The 21,964-nt window shown below is 40.3% G+C and overlaps 1 non-coding gene across 1 annotated transcript; it reads left to right on the forward strand.

Annotated features, from left to right (window-relative positions):
* Positions 1-1,216: 1,216 nt before the first annotated feature.
* Positions 1,217-1,323, forward strand: LOC148553570 (small nucleolar RNA R71). The gene has a single exon (XR_015893012.1). It is a non-coding gene; the product is annotated as a small nucleolar RNA R71 (small nucleolar RNA).
* Positions 1,324-21,964: the final 20,641 nt, after the last annotated feature.

Genomic DNA, 21,964 nt, shown 5'->3' on the forward strand with positions numbered 1-21,964 from the left:
GTTTTAGGAGCTTTTCTTTTTAGAGTTTTCTTTAAGAATTTTCATAGTATTCACAGTAGAGATCTTTTGGGTTTTGAGCTGTTTTGGAGATTCTGAGTCTTGGAGAAGGAGAATTGAATTCTCTTCCTCTTAGTTTTCTTATTTTTCAATTTCATCTACACTTGTCTTGAGTCTTGGGTGTTGAAGAATTGAGGAAATTCTGTCTCAATCTCACCTTGAGATCTCTCTGTTTTTCTTACTGCAGCTTCTGGAAAATTGAACTTGAATTTACATTTCTACATTGCTCTCTTCTTTAATTTGGCAATTGCTCTCTAAATTTGGATCTAAGAAGGCATTGAGATCTAGATGTAGTTATCTAGTCTCTTGGGTCCTGAGATCTATTGGTTTCCATTTTAATTTCCTTGTTTAATTACTACAGCAAGTTTATTTTCCTTTTAGTTTTGAGATCCGGTTCAACTAATTACATCAATTACTCTTCATTCTGTTAAGTTTTACTTTTCCCTGTTTAATTCCTACAGATCCAATTCCCATTCCCCTTTTATTTTTCAAGTCATTTATATTTCTTGCACTTTAAGTTTCTGCAATTTACATTACTTGCACTTTAAGATTCAGCTCTTTTTCTTTTTGTTCCCTTTAATTTCCTGCAAATCACCCACTCCCCTTTACATTCTATGCAATTTAATTCCTGTCAACACAATTTCACACAATCAACACTTGTTTGCTTGACTAATTCAACTACTAAACTAAAGTTGCTCAATCCTTCAATCCTTGTGGGATCGACCTCACTCCCGTGAGTTTTATTACTTGATGCGACCCGGTACACTTGCCGGTTAGATTTGTGTGTTTTGAATTCGTTTTCCAAAAATACACATCACTACCCTCTGCTTCTTCGTTCACTCCTTCTTGGGTTGTTGATGAAGTGGAGACTACTGCTACTTGGTTCCTCTCCATCTTCTTGGTGAGGTCAGCCAGCTGCTGGGTAATGAGCTTGTTTTGGGCCAGCAGAGCAACTACATTGTTTAACTCCATTACTCCTCTTGTGTTCCCTCTTTCGGAAGCATAGAAGTAGTCGTTCTCTGCTACTATTTCAATGACTTCTATGGCTTCCTCAATAGTCTTCTTCTTGTTCAAAGATCCTCCGGATGAATGGTCTACGGCCTTCTTTGACTCATAAGAGAGCCCTTCATAGAAAATGTGCAGCTGCACCCATTCGTTGAACATATCTGGCGGGCACCTCCTTGTTAAGTCTTTAAACCTCTCCCATGCTTCATATAGAGTCTCACCATCTTGTTGCCTAAAAGTTTGGACCTCAGCTCTCAGCCTATTGATTCGTTGAGGAGGGTAAAATCTTGCTAAGAATTTGTTCACCACGTCTTCCCATGTTGTCAAGCTCTCCCTTGGGAAAGACTCCAGCCACTTAGCTGCCTTACCCCTGAGTGAGAATGGAAATAAGAGCAGTCTATAAGCGTCAGGATGAACACCATTAGACTTCACTGTGTCACATATTCTCAGGAAGGTGGTTAGATGTTGATTGGGGTCCTCTTGGACACTCCCTCCGAACGAACAGTTGTTCTGAACAAGGGTGATGAGCTGTGGCTTCAGTTCAAAATTGTTGGCATGGATGGTTGGCTTTTGAATGCTACTTCCACAGTTCCCTGGGTTTGGATTGATGTAATAGCCTAAAACTCTTCTATCGTTCCCAGCATGATTTGCTCCACCTCCTCTGCCATGGTTGTGAGCCTCTTCTTCATGATGGTTTTCTATGTTTTCTTCCATGTTTGGTTCAAAGTATTCCTCAAAGTGTTCCTCCTCTTCTTCACCACCAACTACACGTTTTTCTCTTGCCTCCCTCTTTAGTCTAAGGAAGGTTCTCTCAGGTTCATAATAAAAGGAAGTTGAAGCCCCGCTTCTTCTCCCTGTCATATAACCAACAAGTACAAGCAAAGAGAATAGGTGCAGAAAGTATATCTGTCAGAATTACTGTTAGTGTGAGTGATGCAATATATCAAACAGTTAGTGGGTTAGTGAGATGAATAGTAAATAACAAAGAAAAAGTAAGGGGGAAGGGAAGAAGTTATCTAAAACAGAAAGTAAATGACTCAAACAGAAATTTAAATCAAACAAAAATAAAATGCTCAATCTAGTTATCCTCCAATCTAATCATTGTTGATGCACAATCAATCCCCGGCAACGGCGCCATAAACTTGATGCACGGAAAACTTGTCTCACAACAAATTCCCTTCGGCAAGTGTACCGAATTTGTCGTCAAGTAAAAACTCACAATAGAGTGAGGTCGAATCCCACAAGTATTGATTGATCAAGCAACTTTAATTAGAGGATTGTTCTAGTTGAGCGAATCCAGAATTTGAGTTGAGAATTGCAGAAAATAAAATGGCGGGAAGGTAATTGACAGGAAAGTAAATGCTAGAATTATAGATCTGAAAGTAAATGACGGAAGGTAAATTGCAGAATTGTAAATGGGAATGGAGGAATTGCTCATTAAAGTAAATAATAGAAATTAAAGAGAACGGGTAGGATCAGAAATGGGGAGTTCATTGGGCTTAGGAGATGTTGCATTCTCTGGATCAATTTCATTTTTATCTCTTCCTCAATCAATGCACTCATTGATCTCCTTGGCAATCTTAAGTGATTGAATTACAATTTCTTGTAATTCAATCTCTCAAATCTTGATCAATAGCCAATTCCTTGGTCAATTGCTCATGAGAAGAGATGAAGTATGGTCACTGATTATACCACATGCATTTCCCAAACCAAGTGTTGAGAGGATTATAGTCACATATCCATCCAAACCCAATTCGGTCCAGCATGAGAAAGCATTTCTAGCTTGATCTCTTCATTCCTCTTTCAAGGTTCAGAAGAGATCCAAGTATAAATAGCTTCTTTTTCAAGATAACTACTCAATTGGATGAAGATCGAAAGCTTTCAAGTAAAATCAAGAGAAATGATAGAAGAAGAATAATGAAAACTAGTATTGATCCATCAAATTACAACAGAGCTCCCTAACCCAATGACAGGGGTTTAGTTGTTCATAGCTCTGGAAAATGAAAACAAAGATGGAGAATACATCATGAAAACATAGAAGTGCAGAGAAAGTAAATACAGAGAGTAGTTCTATGCTAAGAGTCTCCCTATAATTTCCAACTCCCTAAAATATTTCAAAGATACTCCTATATATACTACTCTTCTGTTCTTCTAGTTGATTCTTCAAGTCTTGGGCCTTTGGATCCTGAGTTGGAAGCAGTTCTCTTCTTCATTGGGCTTAGCTTTTACTTGCAGAGAGAAAGTATGAAGTGGGCAGGGGCTTTGGCTCAGGAAGTTAGTGGTGTTAACGTTCATAAAAATATGGGTTCGAGAACGTTAGTGACAATCACCTTTTTTACTAACGTTCCTCACCAAAGTTAAAGGCCACGTTAACCTCAACGTTAGTGACACAAACGTTGCCACTAACGTTTCCACTATGTCCTTCGCACACGTTATTGGGACTCAACTTTCCCAATAACATTGAGAAGCCTCCCCCTTCCCTACGTTAGAGCCCACGTTAACTTAGTTAACGTAGGCTTGCCATCCTTCGAGAACGTTAGTGACACTTACCATTGTCACTAACGTTCCAAATTGCCCCTATTTTCCACGTTAGAGTCTACGTTAACTAGGTTAACGTGGCTTCTAATGTGGCTTTGCTAGCCATCTCCAACGTTAGTGACAAAGTTGAGTGTCACTAACGTTGGCTCATATTTTCCTTATCCACGTTAGCTTCCACGTTAACTAAGTTAACGTGGGAGTTAACGTGGGTCATGGTGGCATGTGTGGCTCCTTCCAACGTTAGTGACAATGTTGGGTGTCACTAACGTTGGCGATCACCTTCTTTCTTCACGTTAGCTTCAACGTTAACTAGGTTAACGTGGGAGTCAACGTGGCTCATTGGGGGCTTGTGTTCTTCCAACGTTAATGACAATGTTGGGTGTCACTAACGTTGTCGACCACTTTGTTCCTTCACGTTAGCTTCCACGTTAACTAGGTTAACGTGGGAGTTAACGTGGCTTAATGTGCTTTGGCCAACGTTAGTGACAATGTTGAGTGTCACTAACGTTGGCTCCCCCCTTCCTTCTTAACGTTAGTGGCCACGTTAACTAGGTTAACGTGGACTCTAACGTGGCCACTCATGATCTTGGTTCAACGTTAGTGATAATGTTAAGTGTCACTAACGTTGGCTCTATTTCTTAACGTGGGCAATGATGGCTTCGAGAGCGTTATTGGCAATCACTTTTCTCATTAACATTGCAAGTTACTCCCATTCCACGTTAGTGTTAACATTAGTGCAACTAACGTAGCCACTAATGTGGTTCTTCTTTGCTTCCTTTGTCCTGAAATTAAGCAATAAAGTGCATCAAAGTTCTAGTCCAAGTCATGGGAAATGCAACGTCCAATTTGTCCTTAAATTCATGCAAAATCGTCATGAAATCATGTAAAATGCACAATGTATGCTTGAATCAAGATGTAAGTGAATATCTACCCAAAACTAGCTTATTTCCTAAGGAAATGCATGATACTACCCTAAAAATAGTAAAGAAAAGGTTAGTAAAACTGGCTAAAATGCCCTGGCATCATGGATTCACAACCTAAAGAAAGCCTGAACTCTTGGGAAAAGCTAATCAATGCCTTCTTGGCAAAGTTCTTTTCACCACAAAAATTGAGCAAGCTTAGAGTGGAAGTCCAAACCCTCAGACAAAAGGAAGGTGAATCCCTCTATGAAGCTTGGGAAAGATACAAGCAATTGATCAGAAGGTGTCCTTCTGACATGATTTCTGAATGGAGCATCATAGGTATCTTCTTTGATGGTTTGTCTGAACTGTCCAAGATGTCATTGGACAGCTCTGCTGGAGGATCTCTTCATCTGAAGAAGACGCCTGCAGAAGCTCAGGAACTCATTGAGATGGTTGCAAATAACCAATTCATGTACACTTTTAAAAGGAACCCTGTAAATAATGGGACAAATCAGAAGAAAGGAGTTCTTGAGATTGATACTCTAAATGCCATACTGGCTCAGAATAAAATATTGACTCAGCAAGTCGATATGATTTCACAAAGTCTGTCTGGAATGCAAGCAGCAACAGGCAGTACCAAAGAAGCTTCATCTGAAGAAGAAGCTTATGACCCTGAGAACCCAGCAATGGAAGAGTTGAATTACATGGGAGAACCCTATGGAAACACCTATAATCCTTCATGGAGAAATCATTCAAACCTCTCATGGAAGGATCAACAGAGGCCGCAACAAGGCTTCAACAACAATAATGGTGGAAGAAATAGGTTTATCAATAGCAAGCCCTTTCCATCATCTTCTCAGCAACAGACAGAGAATTCTAAGCAGAGTCACTCTGACTTAGCAACCATAGTCTCTGATCTAATTAAAACCACTCAAAGTTTCATGACTGAAATGAGGTCCTCCATTAGAAATTTAGAGGCACAAGTAGGTCAGTTGAGTAAGAAAGTTACTGAACTCCCTCCTAGTACTCTTCCAAGCAATTCCTAGTGATCTCCACTGAGGAAGATCTCACTGGACGTCCACTGGCCTCCAAGGAGTTCCCTCCTGAGGAACCATGGGAATCTGAGGCTCACACTGAGACTGTAGAGATTCCATTGAATTTACTTCTACCATTCATGAGCTTTGATGAGTATTCTTCCTCTGAAGAGGATGAAGATGATACTGAAGATCAAGTTACTAAGTACCTTGGAGCAATCATGAAACTAAATGCCAAGTTATTTGGTAATGAGACTTGGGAGGATGAACCCCCCTTGCTCACCAAAGAACTGGATGACTTGACTAGGCAAAGATTACCTCTGAAGAGACAGGATCCTGGAAAGTTCTCAATACCTTGTACCATAGGCACCATGACCTTTGAGAAGGCTCTGTGTGACCTAGGGTCAAGCATAAACCTCATGCCTCTCTCTATAATGGAGAAGCTAGGGATCATTGAGGTACAAGCTGCAAGAATCTCACTAGAGATGGCAGACAATTCAAAGAAACAAGCTTATGGACTTGTAGAGGATGTCTTGGTAAAGGTTGAAGACCACTACATCCCTGCTGATTTCATAATCCTAGAGATTGGGAAGTGTGTGGATGAATCCATCATCCTTGGCAGACCCTTCCTAGCCACAGCAAAAGCTGTGATTGATGTTAACAGAGGAGAATTGATCATTCAAGTGAATGAAGACTCCCTTGTGTTTAAAGCTCAAGGATATCCCTCTGTAACCATAGAGAGGAAGCATGAAGAGCTTCTCTCAATACAGAGACAAACAGAGCCCCCACAGTCAAACTCTAGGTTTGGTGTTGGGAGGCCACAACCAAACTCTAAGTTTGGTGTTGAACCCCCACATTCAAACTCTAAGTTTGGTGTTGGGAGGTTCCAACATTGCTCTGAACATCTATGAGGCTCCATGAGAGCCCACTGTCAAGCTATTGACATTAAAGAAGCGCTTGTTGGGAGGCAACCCAATCTTTAATTATCTATGTTAAATTTCTATTTTCTTTCATTATTTTATGTTTTCTGTAGGTTGATGATCATGTGAAGTCACAAAAATAATTGAAAAAAGCAAAAATAGAATGAAAAACAGAATGAAAAACAGCACACCCTGGAAGAGAAACTTGCTGGCGTTTAAACGCTAGTGAGGGTAGCAGAATGGGCGTTAAACGCCAAGTCTGGCACCATTCTGGGCGTTTAACGCCAGAAATGGGCACCAGACTGGTATTTAACGCCAGGAATGGGCAAGAAGCTGGCGTTAAACGCCAGAAATGGGCAGCAGCCTGGCGTTTAACGCCAGGATTGGCAAAAAGGAGCATTTTTACATGCCACTTGGTGCAGGGATGAGAAATCCTTGACACCTCAAGATCTATGGACCCCACAGGATCCCCACCGACCCCCCTCTCCACTCCTATATAAACCCATCTTCACCCCCTTGGCCGAAACACTAAGCCCCCTCTATCTCCTCTACTTCTTCTTCTTCTACTCTCTTCTTTCTTCTTTTGCTCGAGGACGAGCAAACCTTCTAAGTTTGGTGTGGTAAAAGCATTGCTTTTTGTTTTTCCATAACCATTTATGGCACCTAAGGCCGGAGAAACCTCTAGAAAGAGGAAAGGAAAGGCAAAAGCTTCCACCGCCGAGTCATGGGAGATGTAGAGATTCCTCTCAAGGGTGCATCAAAACCACTTCTATAAAGTTGTGGCCAAGAAGAAGGTGATCCCCGAGGTCCCTTTCAAACTCAAAAATGGTGAATATCCGGAGATCTGACATAAGATTCGAAGAAGAGGTTGGGAAGTTCTCACTAACCCCATTCGACAAGTCAGAATCTTAATGGTTCAAGAGTTCTATGCCAATGCATGGATCACCAAGAACCATGATCAAAGTGTGAACCCGGACCCAAAGAATTGGCTTACAATGGTTCGGGGGAAATGCTTAGATTTTAGTCCGGAGAATGTAAGGGTGGCATTCAACTTGCCCATGATGCAAGGAGATGCACACCCCTACACTAGAAGGGTCAACTTTGATCAAAGGTTGGACCAAGTCCTCATAGACATCTGTGAAGAGGGCGCTCAATGGAAAAGAGATTCAAGAGGGAAGCCGGTTCAACTAAGAATGCATGACCTCAAGCCTGTGGCTAGGGGATGGTTGGAGTTCATCCAATGCTCAATCGTTCCCACTAGCAACCGGTCTGAAGTTACTATAGACCGAGCTATCATGATCCATAGCATCATGATTAGGGAGGAAGTAGAAGTTCATGAAGTTATATCCCAAGAACTCTACAAGGTGGCGAACAAGTCCTCTACCTTGACAAGGTTAGCCTTCCCTCATCTCATTTGTCACCTCTGCAATTCAGTTGGAATTGACATAGAGGAAGACATCCTCATTGATGAGGATAATCCCATCACTAAGAAAAGGATGGAGCAAACAAGAGATCCCACTCATGGCCATGAGGAAATTCCTCATCATGAAATCCCTGAGATGCCTCAAGGGATGCATTTTCCTCCACAAAAATATTGGGAGCAAATCAACACCTCCCTAGGAGAATTAAGTTCCAACATGGGACAACTAAGGGTGGAGCACCAAGAACATTCTATCCTCCTTAATGAAATTAGAGAAGACCAAAGAGTCATGAGAGAGGAGCAACAAAGGCAAGGAAGAGACATTGAGGACCTGAAGCACTCCATTAGATCTTCAAGAGGAAGAACAAGCCGCCATTACTAAGGTGGACCCGTTTTTTAATCTCCTTATTCTTTATTTTCTGTTTTTCTAATTTTTTATGCTTAGTTATGTTTGTGTCTTTATTACATGATCACTAGTGTCTAAGTGTCTATGCCTTAAAGCAATGAAAATGAATCCATCACCTTTCTTAAATGAAAAATATTTTTAATAAAAAAAAAAGAGATGCATGAATTTCGAATTTTATAACAGACTAATTATTTTGATGTGGTGGCAATACTTTTGTCTTTCTGAATGAATGCTTGAACAGTGCATATTTTTTATATTGTTGATTCATGAATGTTAAAATTGTTGGCTCTTGAAAGAATGATGGAAAAAGGAGAAATGTTATTTGATAATCTGAAAAATCATCAAATTGGTTCTTGAAGCAAGAAAAAGTAGTGAATACAAAAAAAAGAGAGAGAAAAAGCAAGCAGAAAAAGCCAATAGCCCTTTAAACTAAAAGGCAAGGGTAAAATAAAAAGGATCCAAGGCTTTGAGCATCAGTGGATAGGAGGGCCCACAGGAATGAAATCCTGACCTAAGTGGCTAAACCAAGATGTCCCTAACCATGTGCTTGTGGCGTGAAGGTGTCAAGTGAAAACTTGAGACTGAGCGGTTAAAGTCGTGGTGCAAAGCAAAAAGAGTGTGCTTAAGAGCTCTGGACACCTCTAATTGGGGACTCTAGCAAAGCTGAGTCAAAATCTGAAAAGGTTCACCCAGTTATGTGTCTGTGGCATTTATGTATCTGGTGGTAATAGTGGAAAACAAAATGCTTAGGGTCATGGCCAAGACTCATAAAGTAGCTGTGTTCAAGAATCAACATACTTAACTAGGAGAATCAATAACACTATCTGGATTCTGAGTTCCTATAGAAGCCAATCATTCTGAACTTCAAAGGATAAAGTGAGATGCCAAAACTGTTCAGAAGCAAAAAGCTAAAAGCCCCGCTCATCTAATTAATACTGATCTTCATAGATGTTTTTGGAATTTATTGTATATTCTCTTATTTTTATCCTATTTGATTTTCAGTTGCTTGGGGACAAGCAACAATTTAAGTTTGGTGTTGTGATGAGCGGATAATTTATACGCTTTTTGGCATTGTTTTTAGTATGTTTTTAGTATATTTTAGTTAGTTTTTATTACATTTTTATTAGTTTTTATTTAAAATTCACTTTTCTGGACTTTACTATGAGTTTGTGTGTTTTTCTGTGATTTCAGGTATTTTCTGGCTGAAATTGAGGGACCTCAGCAAAAATCTGATTCAGCGGCTGAAAAAGGACTGCAGATGCTGTTGGATTCTAACCTCCCTGCGCTCGAAGTGGATTTTCTGGAGCTACAGAAGCCCAATGGGTGCGCTCTCGATTGCGTTGGAAAGTAGACATCCTGGGCTTTCCATCAATATATAATAGTCCATACTTTGCTCAAGATTTGATGGCCCAAACCGGCGTTCCAAGTCAGCATATAAATTCTGGCGTCAAAACGCCAGAACTGGCATAAAAGCTGGAGTTAAACACCCAAACTGGCACAAAAGCTGGCGTTTAACTCCAAGAAAAGTCTCTACACATGGAAGCTTCAATGCTCAGCCCAAGCACACAACAAGTGGGCCCGAAAGTGGATTTCTGCATCATTTACTCATTCTTGTAAACCCTAGGCTACTAGTTCTCTATAAATAGGACCTTTTACTATGATACTTTTAAATCTTGGTTCTTCTGGCTCCCTCTCTGGGGCCGAAGCCAATGACCACCATTATCACTTTTGTATTTTCAATGGTGGAGTTTCTGCACACCATAGATTAAGGTGTGGAGCTCTGCTGTTCTTCATGAATTAATGCAAAGTACTACTGTTTTTCTATTCAATTCACGCGTCCTTCTTCTCTAAGATATTCATTCATTCTTCAACTTGGTGAATGTGATGATCCGTGACACTCATCATCATTCTCACCTATGATTATGTGCCTGACAACCACCTCTGTTCTACTAGCAATGGCTTGAATGCGTATCTCTTGGGTTTCTAATCTAAGATTGGAACCTTCGTGGTATAGGCTAGAATTATTGGCAGCCATTCCTGAGAGCCGGAACGTCTAAACCTTATCTGTGGTATTCTGAGTAGGATCTGAGAAGGGATGGCTGTGACGAGCTTCAAACTCGTGAGTGTTGGGCGTGTGACAGACGCAAAAGGATCAATGGATCCTATTCCAACATGATCGAGAACCGACAGATGATTAGCCGTGCGGTGACAGCGTGCGTAGAACATTTTCACTGAGAGGACGGGAAGTAGCCATTGACAACGGTGATGCCCAACATAAAGCTTGCCATGGAAGGGAGTATGAATGATTGGAAGAAGGTAATGGGAAAGCAGAGATTTAGGAGGAACAAAGCATCTTCATACGCTTATCTGAAATTCTCACCAATGAATTACATAAGTATCTCTATCTTTATTTTATGTTTTATTTATATTTTAATTATCAATCCTCCATAACCATGTGAATCCGCCTGACTGAGATTTACAAGATGACCATAGCTTGCTTCAAGCCGACAGTCTCCATGGGATCGACCCTTACTCGCATAAGGTTTATTACTTGGACGACCCAGTGCACTTGCTGGTTAGTTGTGCGGAATTGTGATAAAGTGTGATTCACGTTTGAGAGCTCCAAGTCTTTGGAGCCATTGTTGATGATCTCAATTTCGTGCACCATGGACGTTTACCGGGAGATATACAACACTGAGAAGATCCCACCCCCTCGCCCGATTAAACACAAGAGAAGAGGAAGTCGGACAGAGTATTGCGAAGACCACCGAATCTACGGACATTCTACCAACAATTGCTACGATCTGAGGAATGTGATAGAAAAATTGGCTTGAGAAGGGAGACTAGATCGGTTCTTAGCCAATAGGGCAGATGAACCTAAGAAGAGAAGAAGGGATGAAGAGGTCGGACGAGCTGAACGTCCCCCTCACACCCTTGAGAGGCATGTTCACATGATAAATGGAGGATTCGCAGGAGGAGGGATCTCTAAGTCATCCCGGAAAAGACACCTTAAAGAGGTGTACCACGTTAGAGGAGGTGACAGGTCGGTCGACCTCCCCACTATTACCTTCACTCAAGAAGATGCCACGGGCATCATCTCGGGGCATGATGACCCTGTGGTCATTACCATAATACTTGCCAATGCCAACCTCCACCGAACATTAGTCGACCAAGGAAGCTCTGTGGATATACTGTTCAAATCCGCCTTCAACAAGCTCGCCCTACAAGAAAAAGAACTCAGAGCATATCCAAATAGCCTTTTCGGGCTATGAGACTCCCCAATTCAGCCACTAGGGTACATCCCACTACACACAACTTTTGGAAAAGGAACTCGGTCTAGGACGTTAAGCATAGACTACATCGTAGTTGACGTGAGCTCAGCCTACAATGCTCTAATAGGTCAGACAACACTAGTCGACGCTTCGTCAGGCTATCAATACTTCTCCTTGATGGATGCTTACTCGGGATACAACCAGATCCCAATGTATCAACCCGACCATGAGAAAACATCATTCCTAACCCCAAAAGCAAACTATTGCTATATAGTTATGCCCTTCGGACTTAAAAACGCAAGGGCTACCTATCAAAGACTGATGAACAAAGTCTTCGCCGACCACATCCAAAAGCTAATGGAGGTGTACGTGGACGACATGCTGGTAAAAACACAAAGGGATGAATCTTTGATAGCCAACCTCACCAAAGTGCTCGACAATATAAGAAAGCATAGTATGCGACTTAACGCCGCAAAGTGCACCTTTGCAATAGAAGCTGGAAAAATTCTGGGCTTCATGCTCACCTAAAGAGGAATCGAAGCAAACCCAGATAAGTGTCAGGCCATACTTCCCATGAAAAGTCCGACCTGTGTAAAAGAGGTCAAACAGCTCAATGGAAGATTAGCGGCTCTGTCTAGGTTCCTAGCTGGATCAGCCTTAAGATCTCTCCCCTTCTATGCAACATTAAGGAAAAGGCGCAAAGCACGATCTCAAAGAATAAGCCAAAAGGTTGAGAAACAACTTAAGGCTCAAAAGAAAACAGCTCCACTCAAACAAAGGAACAGGGCTACAAGGAAGTCGATGACTAAAAGGGTTATATAAAGAACACTAAAATGTCATGAGACAAGTCACTCGGACACCAAAGGACGACCTCGCTCAAGCAGAAAGCAAGGCAAAATCTAAAGGGGGCAAAACCCCCAAAGCAAAAGTTATCAGACAAGAGCCCAGCCACCAAGTCACGGGGACTGCCCGACTCGATACAAAATTAACTGGCACTAAGTCAAAACAAAGGCGAGACCCCCAAAGGCGAGAAAAGAAAACTCACCCAAAGGAGGTCAGACTGGGAAATACGTAAATACAAAGGGTTGCAAAAAAAAAAAAAGTAAACCCCCGGACGCTTGGCAAAATACATCTATCATAAATAAAACATTAAAGACTCATAAGGCCACTTGAAAAGCAGCCTCAGAGTTTAAAGTGTTTTGTTTTTGCAAAATAAAGTTGCTAAGAAAAGCAACCAAGTGTCAAAGAGGTCGACCACATAAAGAGTAACAAAAAATAACGAGTCTAAAGTCCACAAGCCGGACTAAAACAAATACACAAAAGTCATAAGGGATTCAAATTCTCCCTAGTACTAGCATCCTGAGGAGAGGGAGGTCTGGTTGCAAGAGGGACGGCATTGACAACTCCGTCTGGGCCATTCAGTATCTCCGCATCAGGATCGGACCCAGGGGGAGCCACCTCGGCTGAAGGAGTTGAAGACGCTGAAGCTGCAGAAGCTTTGGCTAGCGGCGCAGGAGGAGGACCCTCATCTTCATCATCAGGGGCAGGCACTATCTTGCCGTCCTCTACCACATTATCCAGGCTAAATAGAGTCAGGTCGAGCTCAGGGGAAAGAACTCGGACTTGGGCCATCAAATTCTCATAGGCATCAGTCACACTATCCACCATGTGACCCTGAAGCTCGGCATAATCAGCATGGGCATACTGAAGCCTTTCCCTGATCTCCTGTGGCTCGCCATATGTGCAGGTGTAGCTCTCCTTATATATTTTCTCTGTTTCCTCAACCAAGTTCGCAGCTACCTCAGCCTGGTAGCTCGGGCCTTTTCCTTCTCTAGATCTAACTCCATCTTAATTACCTTAACATCAAGCTCATCCTTCAAACCTTTGATTCTGTCAAATTCAGACTTGGCATCTTCCATAAAAGCCTTAGTTGCACGAACGGGAGACTCTCTAACAATTTGCGATAAAGCCACACCAATATTGGCCATCCGAATACTATTACTTGTGATAAAATCAAGGTGATGGAGAATAGATACGTCATCCAAAGGAATTTTACCATGGGGTGCAATCAGTTCAGTAGCAAAACCCACACCATCAAAATCCTTGGCATTCAGATCATAATAAACAGCAATTTTTTGACGTTTTGGGGGAGGACTAGAAACAGCGGCAGCATCAGAAGTTGGTTGGACTAGGTCAGAAGGAACAGTCCGAACATGAGGAGTCAAAATGATTTTCCTCGGCCCAAAAGCATCCGAGGTCGGCCTCTTCGGAAGCAGTTGGAAAGGCCCTTCTCTAGAAGTCTTCGCTGTCAGATTCTGCGCAGCAGTCGCCTTCTTTGCCCTACGGAAGGCCTTCATGAGGTCCGTAGACTTCACCATTTCTGAAAAGAAAACCAACAAAATCAAGTTACATGTAAGAAAGGTATAAATCGGCAAACAAACAAAGAAGGAAAGCTAAAAAGAAGTCGGCCACTACCCAGCTCAGCCCGAAGGAGGGAAGGATCTCCCAGAAATCTTTTTGTATCTAGGTGAGGAGGCCCTCCCTAGTTCTCCTCTGACACACCCACAAATGCTTATTCTAACTCGCTCAAGCTCTCCCAAGAATATTTAACCACTACTGGATACTTTTGCCATGATAAAGGGAAAGTGGGCTCATCATTTTCATCTAAAAAGAAGGGCTGAGCTCCCTCCACAGCTCGAACCTTGAAATAATAATTCTTGAAGTCACGAAAAGATTCATCATACGTGGAGAAGACCTTCTTCCCTTGAGTATCTCGGAAGGAAATCTAAGAGGCTTTCTTCTTAGCAACCCCAGGCTTTGTCAACACAAAAAGATAAAGAAATAGAATTTGGGTAGGTCGGACACCCAAGCAGGGGCACTGTTCATACCCCGGGTCGAGCTATGGGACCCGGGCTGACTTCAGACAAGAACACCCGACCTCTTAAGTCTGACCTGTGTCAAAGAGGTTTAGCAGCTCAATGGAAGACTAGCGGCTCTATCTAGGTTCCTAGCTGGATTAGCTTTGAGATCTCTTCCTTTCTACGAAACACTAAGGAAAGGAAGAAGATTTGAATGGACCCCGGAAATGGAGCAAGCTTTTCAAGACTTCAAGATATTTCTGGGACAACCATCCATCTTAGCACGACCTAGGGAAGGCGAGGAACTAATCCTATACCTCGCTGTAGGAAGTCGGGTAATAGCCTCAACACTAGTGAGAGAAGACAAAAATGGACAACAGCCTATCTACTTCATTAGTAAGGCTTTGCAAGGGGTTGAACTGAACTATCAAAAGATAGAAAAGTTCGCCTACACCCTTATACTTACTTCCCGATGACTCCGACCATACTTTCAAGCTTACACCATTAGAGTACGGACCAACCAACCCATAAAAGGTATCTTACAGAAAACAGACTTAGCTGGAAGAATCCTACAATGGGCAGTCGAGTTATCCGTATTCGACCTCAAATATGAAGCTCGGACAGCTAGCAAGTCTCAATACCTGGCCTACTTCATAGCAGGGTACACCGACACCCCGAGCACCCTTACAGAATGGAGCCTTTACGTGGATGGCTCCTCAGAAGCTTACCACACTACAAGAAAATAAGCTTTCTACCACGCTTTAAAAGCGTGCCGATAGCTTTTCGCCATGCTTTTTGAGCTTTCGGCACGCTTTTGAAAGGGTCACATCTGCCAGCGTGCCGGTTGCTCTATCGCCACGCTTTTGTGGATCTATCGGCATTCATCTCTTGTCACGCTTAAAAAGCGTGGCCATAGGTCTTAACCTATAGGTACGCTTAAAAAGCGTACTGAAAAGTGCACATATCGCCACGCTTTTAGGTGCACATATCACCACGCTTTTAAAACATCCCAGAATATATGCTGAGTACTCTTTAAAAGCGTGCCGATAGAGGAAGATATGGCTACACTTTTAAACGTGCCGATAGGGTTAAACATACGGCTATACTTTTTAAGCGTGCCGATAGCTGAAACAATGGCCATGCTTTAGTAGGAGTAACAAATTGCTATTCTACTACATAATTTTATATGATCTGCCTAATTAAAGAGAAGAATAGAAGGAATAGAGACAGTAGAATGAGAAGTAGTGAATTCCATTCATGTGAAAAATTTAGAAATGTAATAACACTCCAACTTTACATATGCCTATAACCAAAGCAATGAAATCAAAATTATTATTAGAAATGCAATATATATAGTATGTCAATTCAGCCATATATATATTTCTTAATAATAATAATCTTGAATCCCAGCCACCCCCACTTTAACACAATCCCAGCCACCCCCACTTTAACACAGCATGCATTCTCCATTTTTAAAACACTGGTCCAGCTGCCAAAATCTCCAATGAGTTTGTTGTCCTTGCCAATCTTGTGATTGATGAATGTCTCAAGATTCCTCTGAAACAACCCAGCAAGCTTCAAGAGTGTCTCATTATAGGCCTTTTCATCTAGCCACTGGAGAATACATAAATCAAAACAAAATGTTAAATTTAAAGACATTGGCAAATGATAGAAAAAGAAAAGTGTTAATAGAGTTGAAGGAAAACTAGTAAACTGTTAATAGGATCAAGAGTTTGTATTGAATAAACAACCATAGCACTGAGAGGAAAGGAATAAGAATTGAAATTGATAAACTGCATTAGATATTCCCAGTTAAGCCATTATAGTTAAACCCTAGAGCATGCTCTCAAGTTTACAGAACAAGCATCAAAAGCATTCTAGTTTTGTTAAGTATGCACAGATTTTAGATTTTACATAACACCTTTTATTTAACAAAACTTTCTTGACTAAGTTTAAAATTTTTAATAATGCATCAACTTAATTTTATTTCTAACTACACAGAAAAGAATATAAAATGAGATACATTTGTTTAAAAACTAACATGGACAAAAATGCCTCTTTTGTCAAGCACTTATATTAAAAAGAACTTCTCAAAAAGTAATTTATGAATAAACAATTTGCTGAAAGATTAATATAAGTTACTTTTTTTTTATCTTTTAGAAAGTACTTATTGAGCCTAATACAAAAAATATATAATTACACACTACAACGGCATATTTATCTTGTAATATTCAGTAAGTTCAAACTTGGGGAAAAATAATTAAAGAATCTCATAATGATCAAACAGTTCTTCAAATAGTGGCTACTCCCTAATCTTGCCTTGCATGCAAGGTCTATGCATATTTAAACATGCTGTTGTTTGAGAGAAAGTTAATCAAGAGTGAGTCACGGTCATTATATTTCTTGCAAGGTTGGTTCACATGATTTCTATGCTCCAACCATAGGGTATTGAAAATTGTAATTGCAATTAAACATTTTTTGGAGTTATATCTTTGATGCTAACAGTTTGTCATTAAGTATCTCTCCTAAAGTTGTAATTATTGTAATTGGATAAAGGTAAACTATGCCATTGCAAGTACAACAAATTTGCCACTTTTATGATCTAGATAAATAGAATAGAACATTAGCTGCCCACTCTCTGGGTCTAAACCAACACGGAATGTAGGATCCTCTTTCTAGAAGTGATTCAAAGCTTTTGAAAACTACAAGTGATATACCAAGAAAATCAAATACTTGATAATGACATTACAGGTTCAGGAACATTCATGGAAGTCATTGTGTATTTAACTGATCCATCAGTAAACATATCTCCTAATAACCAATGGATGGACAAAAGTTAGACAAGTAACATGTATTAAGGCCAATATAAAACAAACTTTGGCAACATATTACTACAAGATTAAGTTCAAAATAGAGTGTAATTCATTCTCTACATCAATAGGCAGAGACTGCTAACAACAAAAGACTCGATTATCAGAAATTCAGAATGTTTAAGAGCTGTTGAGAAGGACTGACGTAATTAAGCCTTAAAAATTTGATCAAACTATACAATTAAAGCCTTAAAAATTAATTTAAAAGATTTAACTTATGAGTTTCCTATGGGCATTGGTTAAGAGAGAAAATAGAAAAGTTTTGGTTTGCATTAAGTGCACAGCAAAATTAAAAAAATTAACATTTACTTGTTCTTATAGTATTCTTAGCAAGTGCCTTAACACTTGTTAACAAGACCCTTAATTAAATCTTGAATAAATAAAGGTACAATATAGGATTCCAGACATCAATAGGTTAGGGCAAGGACAAAAGATGAACCTGATGCACAATCAACACCAAGTATTGAAATATATTAAACAGTCTTCATAACAAATCAAGCAGGGAAAGGTACCCCTACCAAGTTACCCCTACCAAGTTCTTCTTACCAAAGAGAGCCACAGTCTCGAAGGTGGCAGGGCTAGAAGCTGATGGTGCTGACCTTGCTGCACAACTCAACTTGATGGGGTTTCCACGCATCTCTAAAACTGGTCAAAACAATAGCATCGTCACAGACACGCTGAAAAACACACATACACATTCAACAATTACAAGAAAGTGCTTCATTGCTTAGTTCAGAGAGGGTTTTCAATGCACTAAAATAAAAAATAAAAATCCAAGCTTATTAAAATTGAAAAAATAGATTAGAAAAATAAGTAGGAGAGGTGATTACCGGAAGCCATGTTGTAGGGTACGGATAAGAGTTAGGGTTTTGATGGTTGGAATCGGTGAGTCAGTGGAACTCTCAGATAAATTAAGAACTGCAAACAATTACATGCAAGGCAGTGAGGCACTTATTACATTGTGTTTAATGAAGATGGATTAGTGAACCTAAATGGCAAGCAAAACAGAAGCAAATTAAGGCTGTTAATTTGTTCCTTCTTTCACAAAGTAACAAGGTTTAAGCATACACAAGCAAATTAATAATCTATTTGGACAGAACTGATCACAAAGATTAATAAGCTCCAGCTGAATTTAATCAAGCTTAATCACACACTAGATTTTCACCTTATAAAGAAGGAAAACCAGCGGTAATCTTACCACTGAGAAAGATAAGAGAGGGAAAAACAAACCTTGCCCTTCAGTATCACGACATTGAAATTGCTGCTGGTCCTCCTCACAAGGAAGCGGTAATCATGTTACACCAAATCAAAGCCGTCCAAATCCATAATTTGAAAAAGAACAAATAAATCTCTAAAACAGATCAAAATTTGCACAATTAAAATCAGAACCAAATAAGGATAACAAATCAACAATAATCAGAACATGTTTCAATTAAAATCAGAATAAATAAAAAACAAACAAGGAGAACAAAGCAACAATAATCAGAACATATTTTAATTAAATTCAGAACAAATCAAACCCAAACTTGGAGAACAAATCAACATTATATGTAATTAAAATCAAAACATATCAGAACCAAACAAAGAGAACAAATGAACAATATTCAGAAGTTCAGAACAACAGATCAACCTTATAAATTATAATAACAAGTTCTGAACAAATCTAGCATTATAAATTATAATAACAAAGCTTAGACCTTAATCCTAGTTTAGAAAAAAAAAAGTTTAGAAGCATTACCAGAACCAGTCCACCAACTCTTGCTCTGACAGAGATATCAACTCCCCCCTCACAATTTTATTGATCCCTTCCACCACAGCAACTGTTGAGAATACCCAACAACTCCCTTCACAACAAAACCCAAAACATCAAATCAAATTCTTTTAGGGGAATTAATATTATAGAGCATCAAAATTAAACCCTAATTTAATGTGCTAACCGCATTGGCCTTGATCCTTAAGGGGGGAGACAGCGCCCTTCTCCCTCCAATCAACAGAAGCAGAACTATCTTTGGGGAGAAAGCTTCCAATCATTTTCCCATACACTTCACAAGTAGAGAAGTGAATAAGCCTCTTGTTATTCTCAGAGCAGTACTTCACCTGAAACAGAAACAACACATCAAAAATCAAAATCACACATCCCATTCAGCTCCAAAATGAATATTTGGCCTTTAATAATTTACAATTTGACCTAATCACACGAAGAACATGTACCACAGGGAGAGGCGAGCAGAACCGCGATAGAGAGAGGCAAGCAGAACCGCGACAGAGAGAGGCGAGCAGCACAACGACCAGAACGGCGAGAAGGACAGCAAAAGAAGTGGCTAGCTGGCTAACACAACGACGAACCAGTGAGATAGATGGCGGCGTGATGGAGGTTAGGGTTTTTTGGGTGCGATGAAGGGTTGGGTTCCAGAAGGCTGGGTTCCAGAAGATGAAGATGAGGCTGGGTTCCAGTGATGAAGATGACGATGGACGTCGAAGGAAGCTGCTGGGTTCGAGAGTGAAGATGAAGTGACGGCGCAATAAGGGTTTGAAATGGAAGTTTAGGGTTAAAAAGATTTTAGGGTTTGAAAGGGAATTCTTTAACTCTGTTCTAACTATTATCAAGAATTCAAAACCAAAGAAATCAAGAAATTCAAATGATAACATTTAAAGTTTTAATTCATACTTTGATATTAAATTTAGCTTAAATATGAATATTGAGTTTACATTAAATATTTTTTATTCTAAATTATAATTTGTTATATTTTTTAAGTATATTAAATAACTAATTATTAATACAATGTACAAAATGTAAAATTAATCAAATTATCTTAAACTAATTTTGTTAAGTATAATTTGGTAACATAAGAATTAGGTGTACTTTAACAAAGTTATGTGATTTAAAAATAAACAAATTATTAAAAAAAATACATATTTTGTAATGAAAAAAAATATTGGAAAAAGAAGAAAAAAATATTGAATGGTAAAAAAAATAAAATCACAAGTCATCTTAAAATTTAGGATTAAAAATAAGTTAAGTGTAAAAATTTGAAAACTTATTATTTATGGTTAAAATTTGAAAACTTAAGAAAAAAAAGTTAAGTGTGGAAAAAATAAGTGGGAAACTAAATTTTAGGGGAGGGAACATTATCGGCACTTTTTTTACGGTGCCAAAATAAACACACTATAGCCACGCTTATAAAGCGTGCCGATTTCCTTTAAAAAGCGTGGCAAAAAAAACGGGTGGCCAAATTTTTAATCAGTGGCCACCCACTGTAAAAGCGTGCCGATTTCCATTTATCGCCACGCTTTTCAAGCGTGGCAGTAAAAAAGCATAGCCAAATTTCAAGTAAGTGGATACCATCGTAAAAGCGTGCCGATTTTCCTCTATGGCCATGCTTTTCAAGCGTAGCAAAAAAAGCGTGGCCAAATCACAAATCAGTGGCCACCCTCATAAAAGCGTGGCCATAGACCACTTTTCGGCACGCTTTAAAAGCGTGGCAAGAAAAAAGGCACACTTTTTCTTGTAGTGCCATTTTCAGCGATTCGCAGGTAGTTATCTCACAAATAGAAAAGAGCTACCAGGCTAAGGATCCCACCATGAAGAAATACCTAGACAAAACCAGAGAACAGCTCGGACAATTTAGGGGATATGAGGTCCAACATATACCTCGTGAACAAAATGCCCAAGCTGATGCCCTTTCAAAACTAGCCAGCACCAAACCAGGGGGCAATAGTATAAGCCTCATCCAGGAAACACTACCAAATCCGTCAACCTCAGAAGAAAAGAAGGTCTGAAGCATATCAGACCAGGACCAAGGGTGGATGACTCCCATAATTAGTTACCTCAAATTTGAAACACTCCCAGTAGATAAAAAGGAAGCAAAAAGGCTAGTACGAGAAGCGCAATACTACACCACAGTGCACGACGTCCTATATAGGAGAGGAATCTCTACACTCCTCTTAAAATGCATCCCGACCTCCGCTACAAGGGAAGTTCTGGAGGAAGTCTACAGTGGCATGTGCGGTAATCACCTCGGGGCGCGAGCTATTTCCAAGAAGGTACTCTGAGCTGGCTTTTACTGGCCGACCTTACAAAAGAAAGCAACAGAGTTCGTCAAAACATGCCCCCCATGTCAGAAGCACACCAATTTTCAGATCGCACCACCCAAAGAACTCATTTGTGTCACCTCACCCTGGCCATTCGCAAAGTTGGGGCTCGACCTCCTTGGACCATTCCCCCAAGGATAAGGGCAAGTCAAGTTCCTCATTGTAGGAATAGACTATTTCACAAAATGGATCGAGGTTAAACCATTAGCCACCGCCACCGCCCAAAGAAGTCAAAAGTTCTTGTACAGAAACATTATCACAAGGTTTGGGGTCCCATACTCTATCACCAAGATAATGGCACTCAGTTCACTGACACAGGCTTCAGAAACATGGCTGCTGATTTAAAAATCAAGCACCAGTTCACCTCTGTAGAGCACCCACAAGCCAACAGATAGGCGGAAGTTTCCAACAAAGTCATATTGGCTGGGTTAAAATAGAGACTATAGGATGCCAAGGGAGCTTGGGCCGAAGAGCTCCCGCAAGTCCTATGGGCATACCAGACAACACCACACTCCACCACCGGAGAATCACCATTCTGACTTGCTTACGGAATGGAGGCAATGATTCCCGTGGAAGTAGAAGAATGATCC

This window comes from Arachis ipaensis, chromosome B7 (genome assembly GCF_059453495.1).
Source record: "Arachis ipaensis isolate K30076 ecotype BB chromosome B7, ASM5945349v1, whole genome shotgun sequence".
In the NCBI taxonomy this organism is placed as follows: Eukaryota; Viridiplantae; Streptophyta; class Magnoliopsida; order Fabales; family Fabaceae; genus Arachis; species Arachis ipaensis.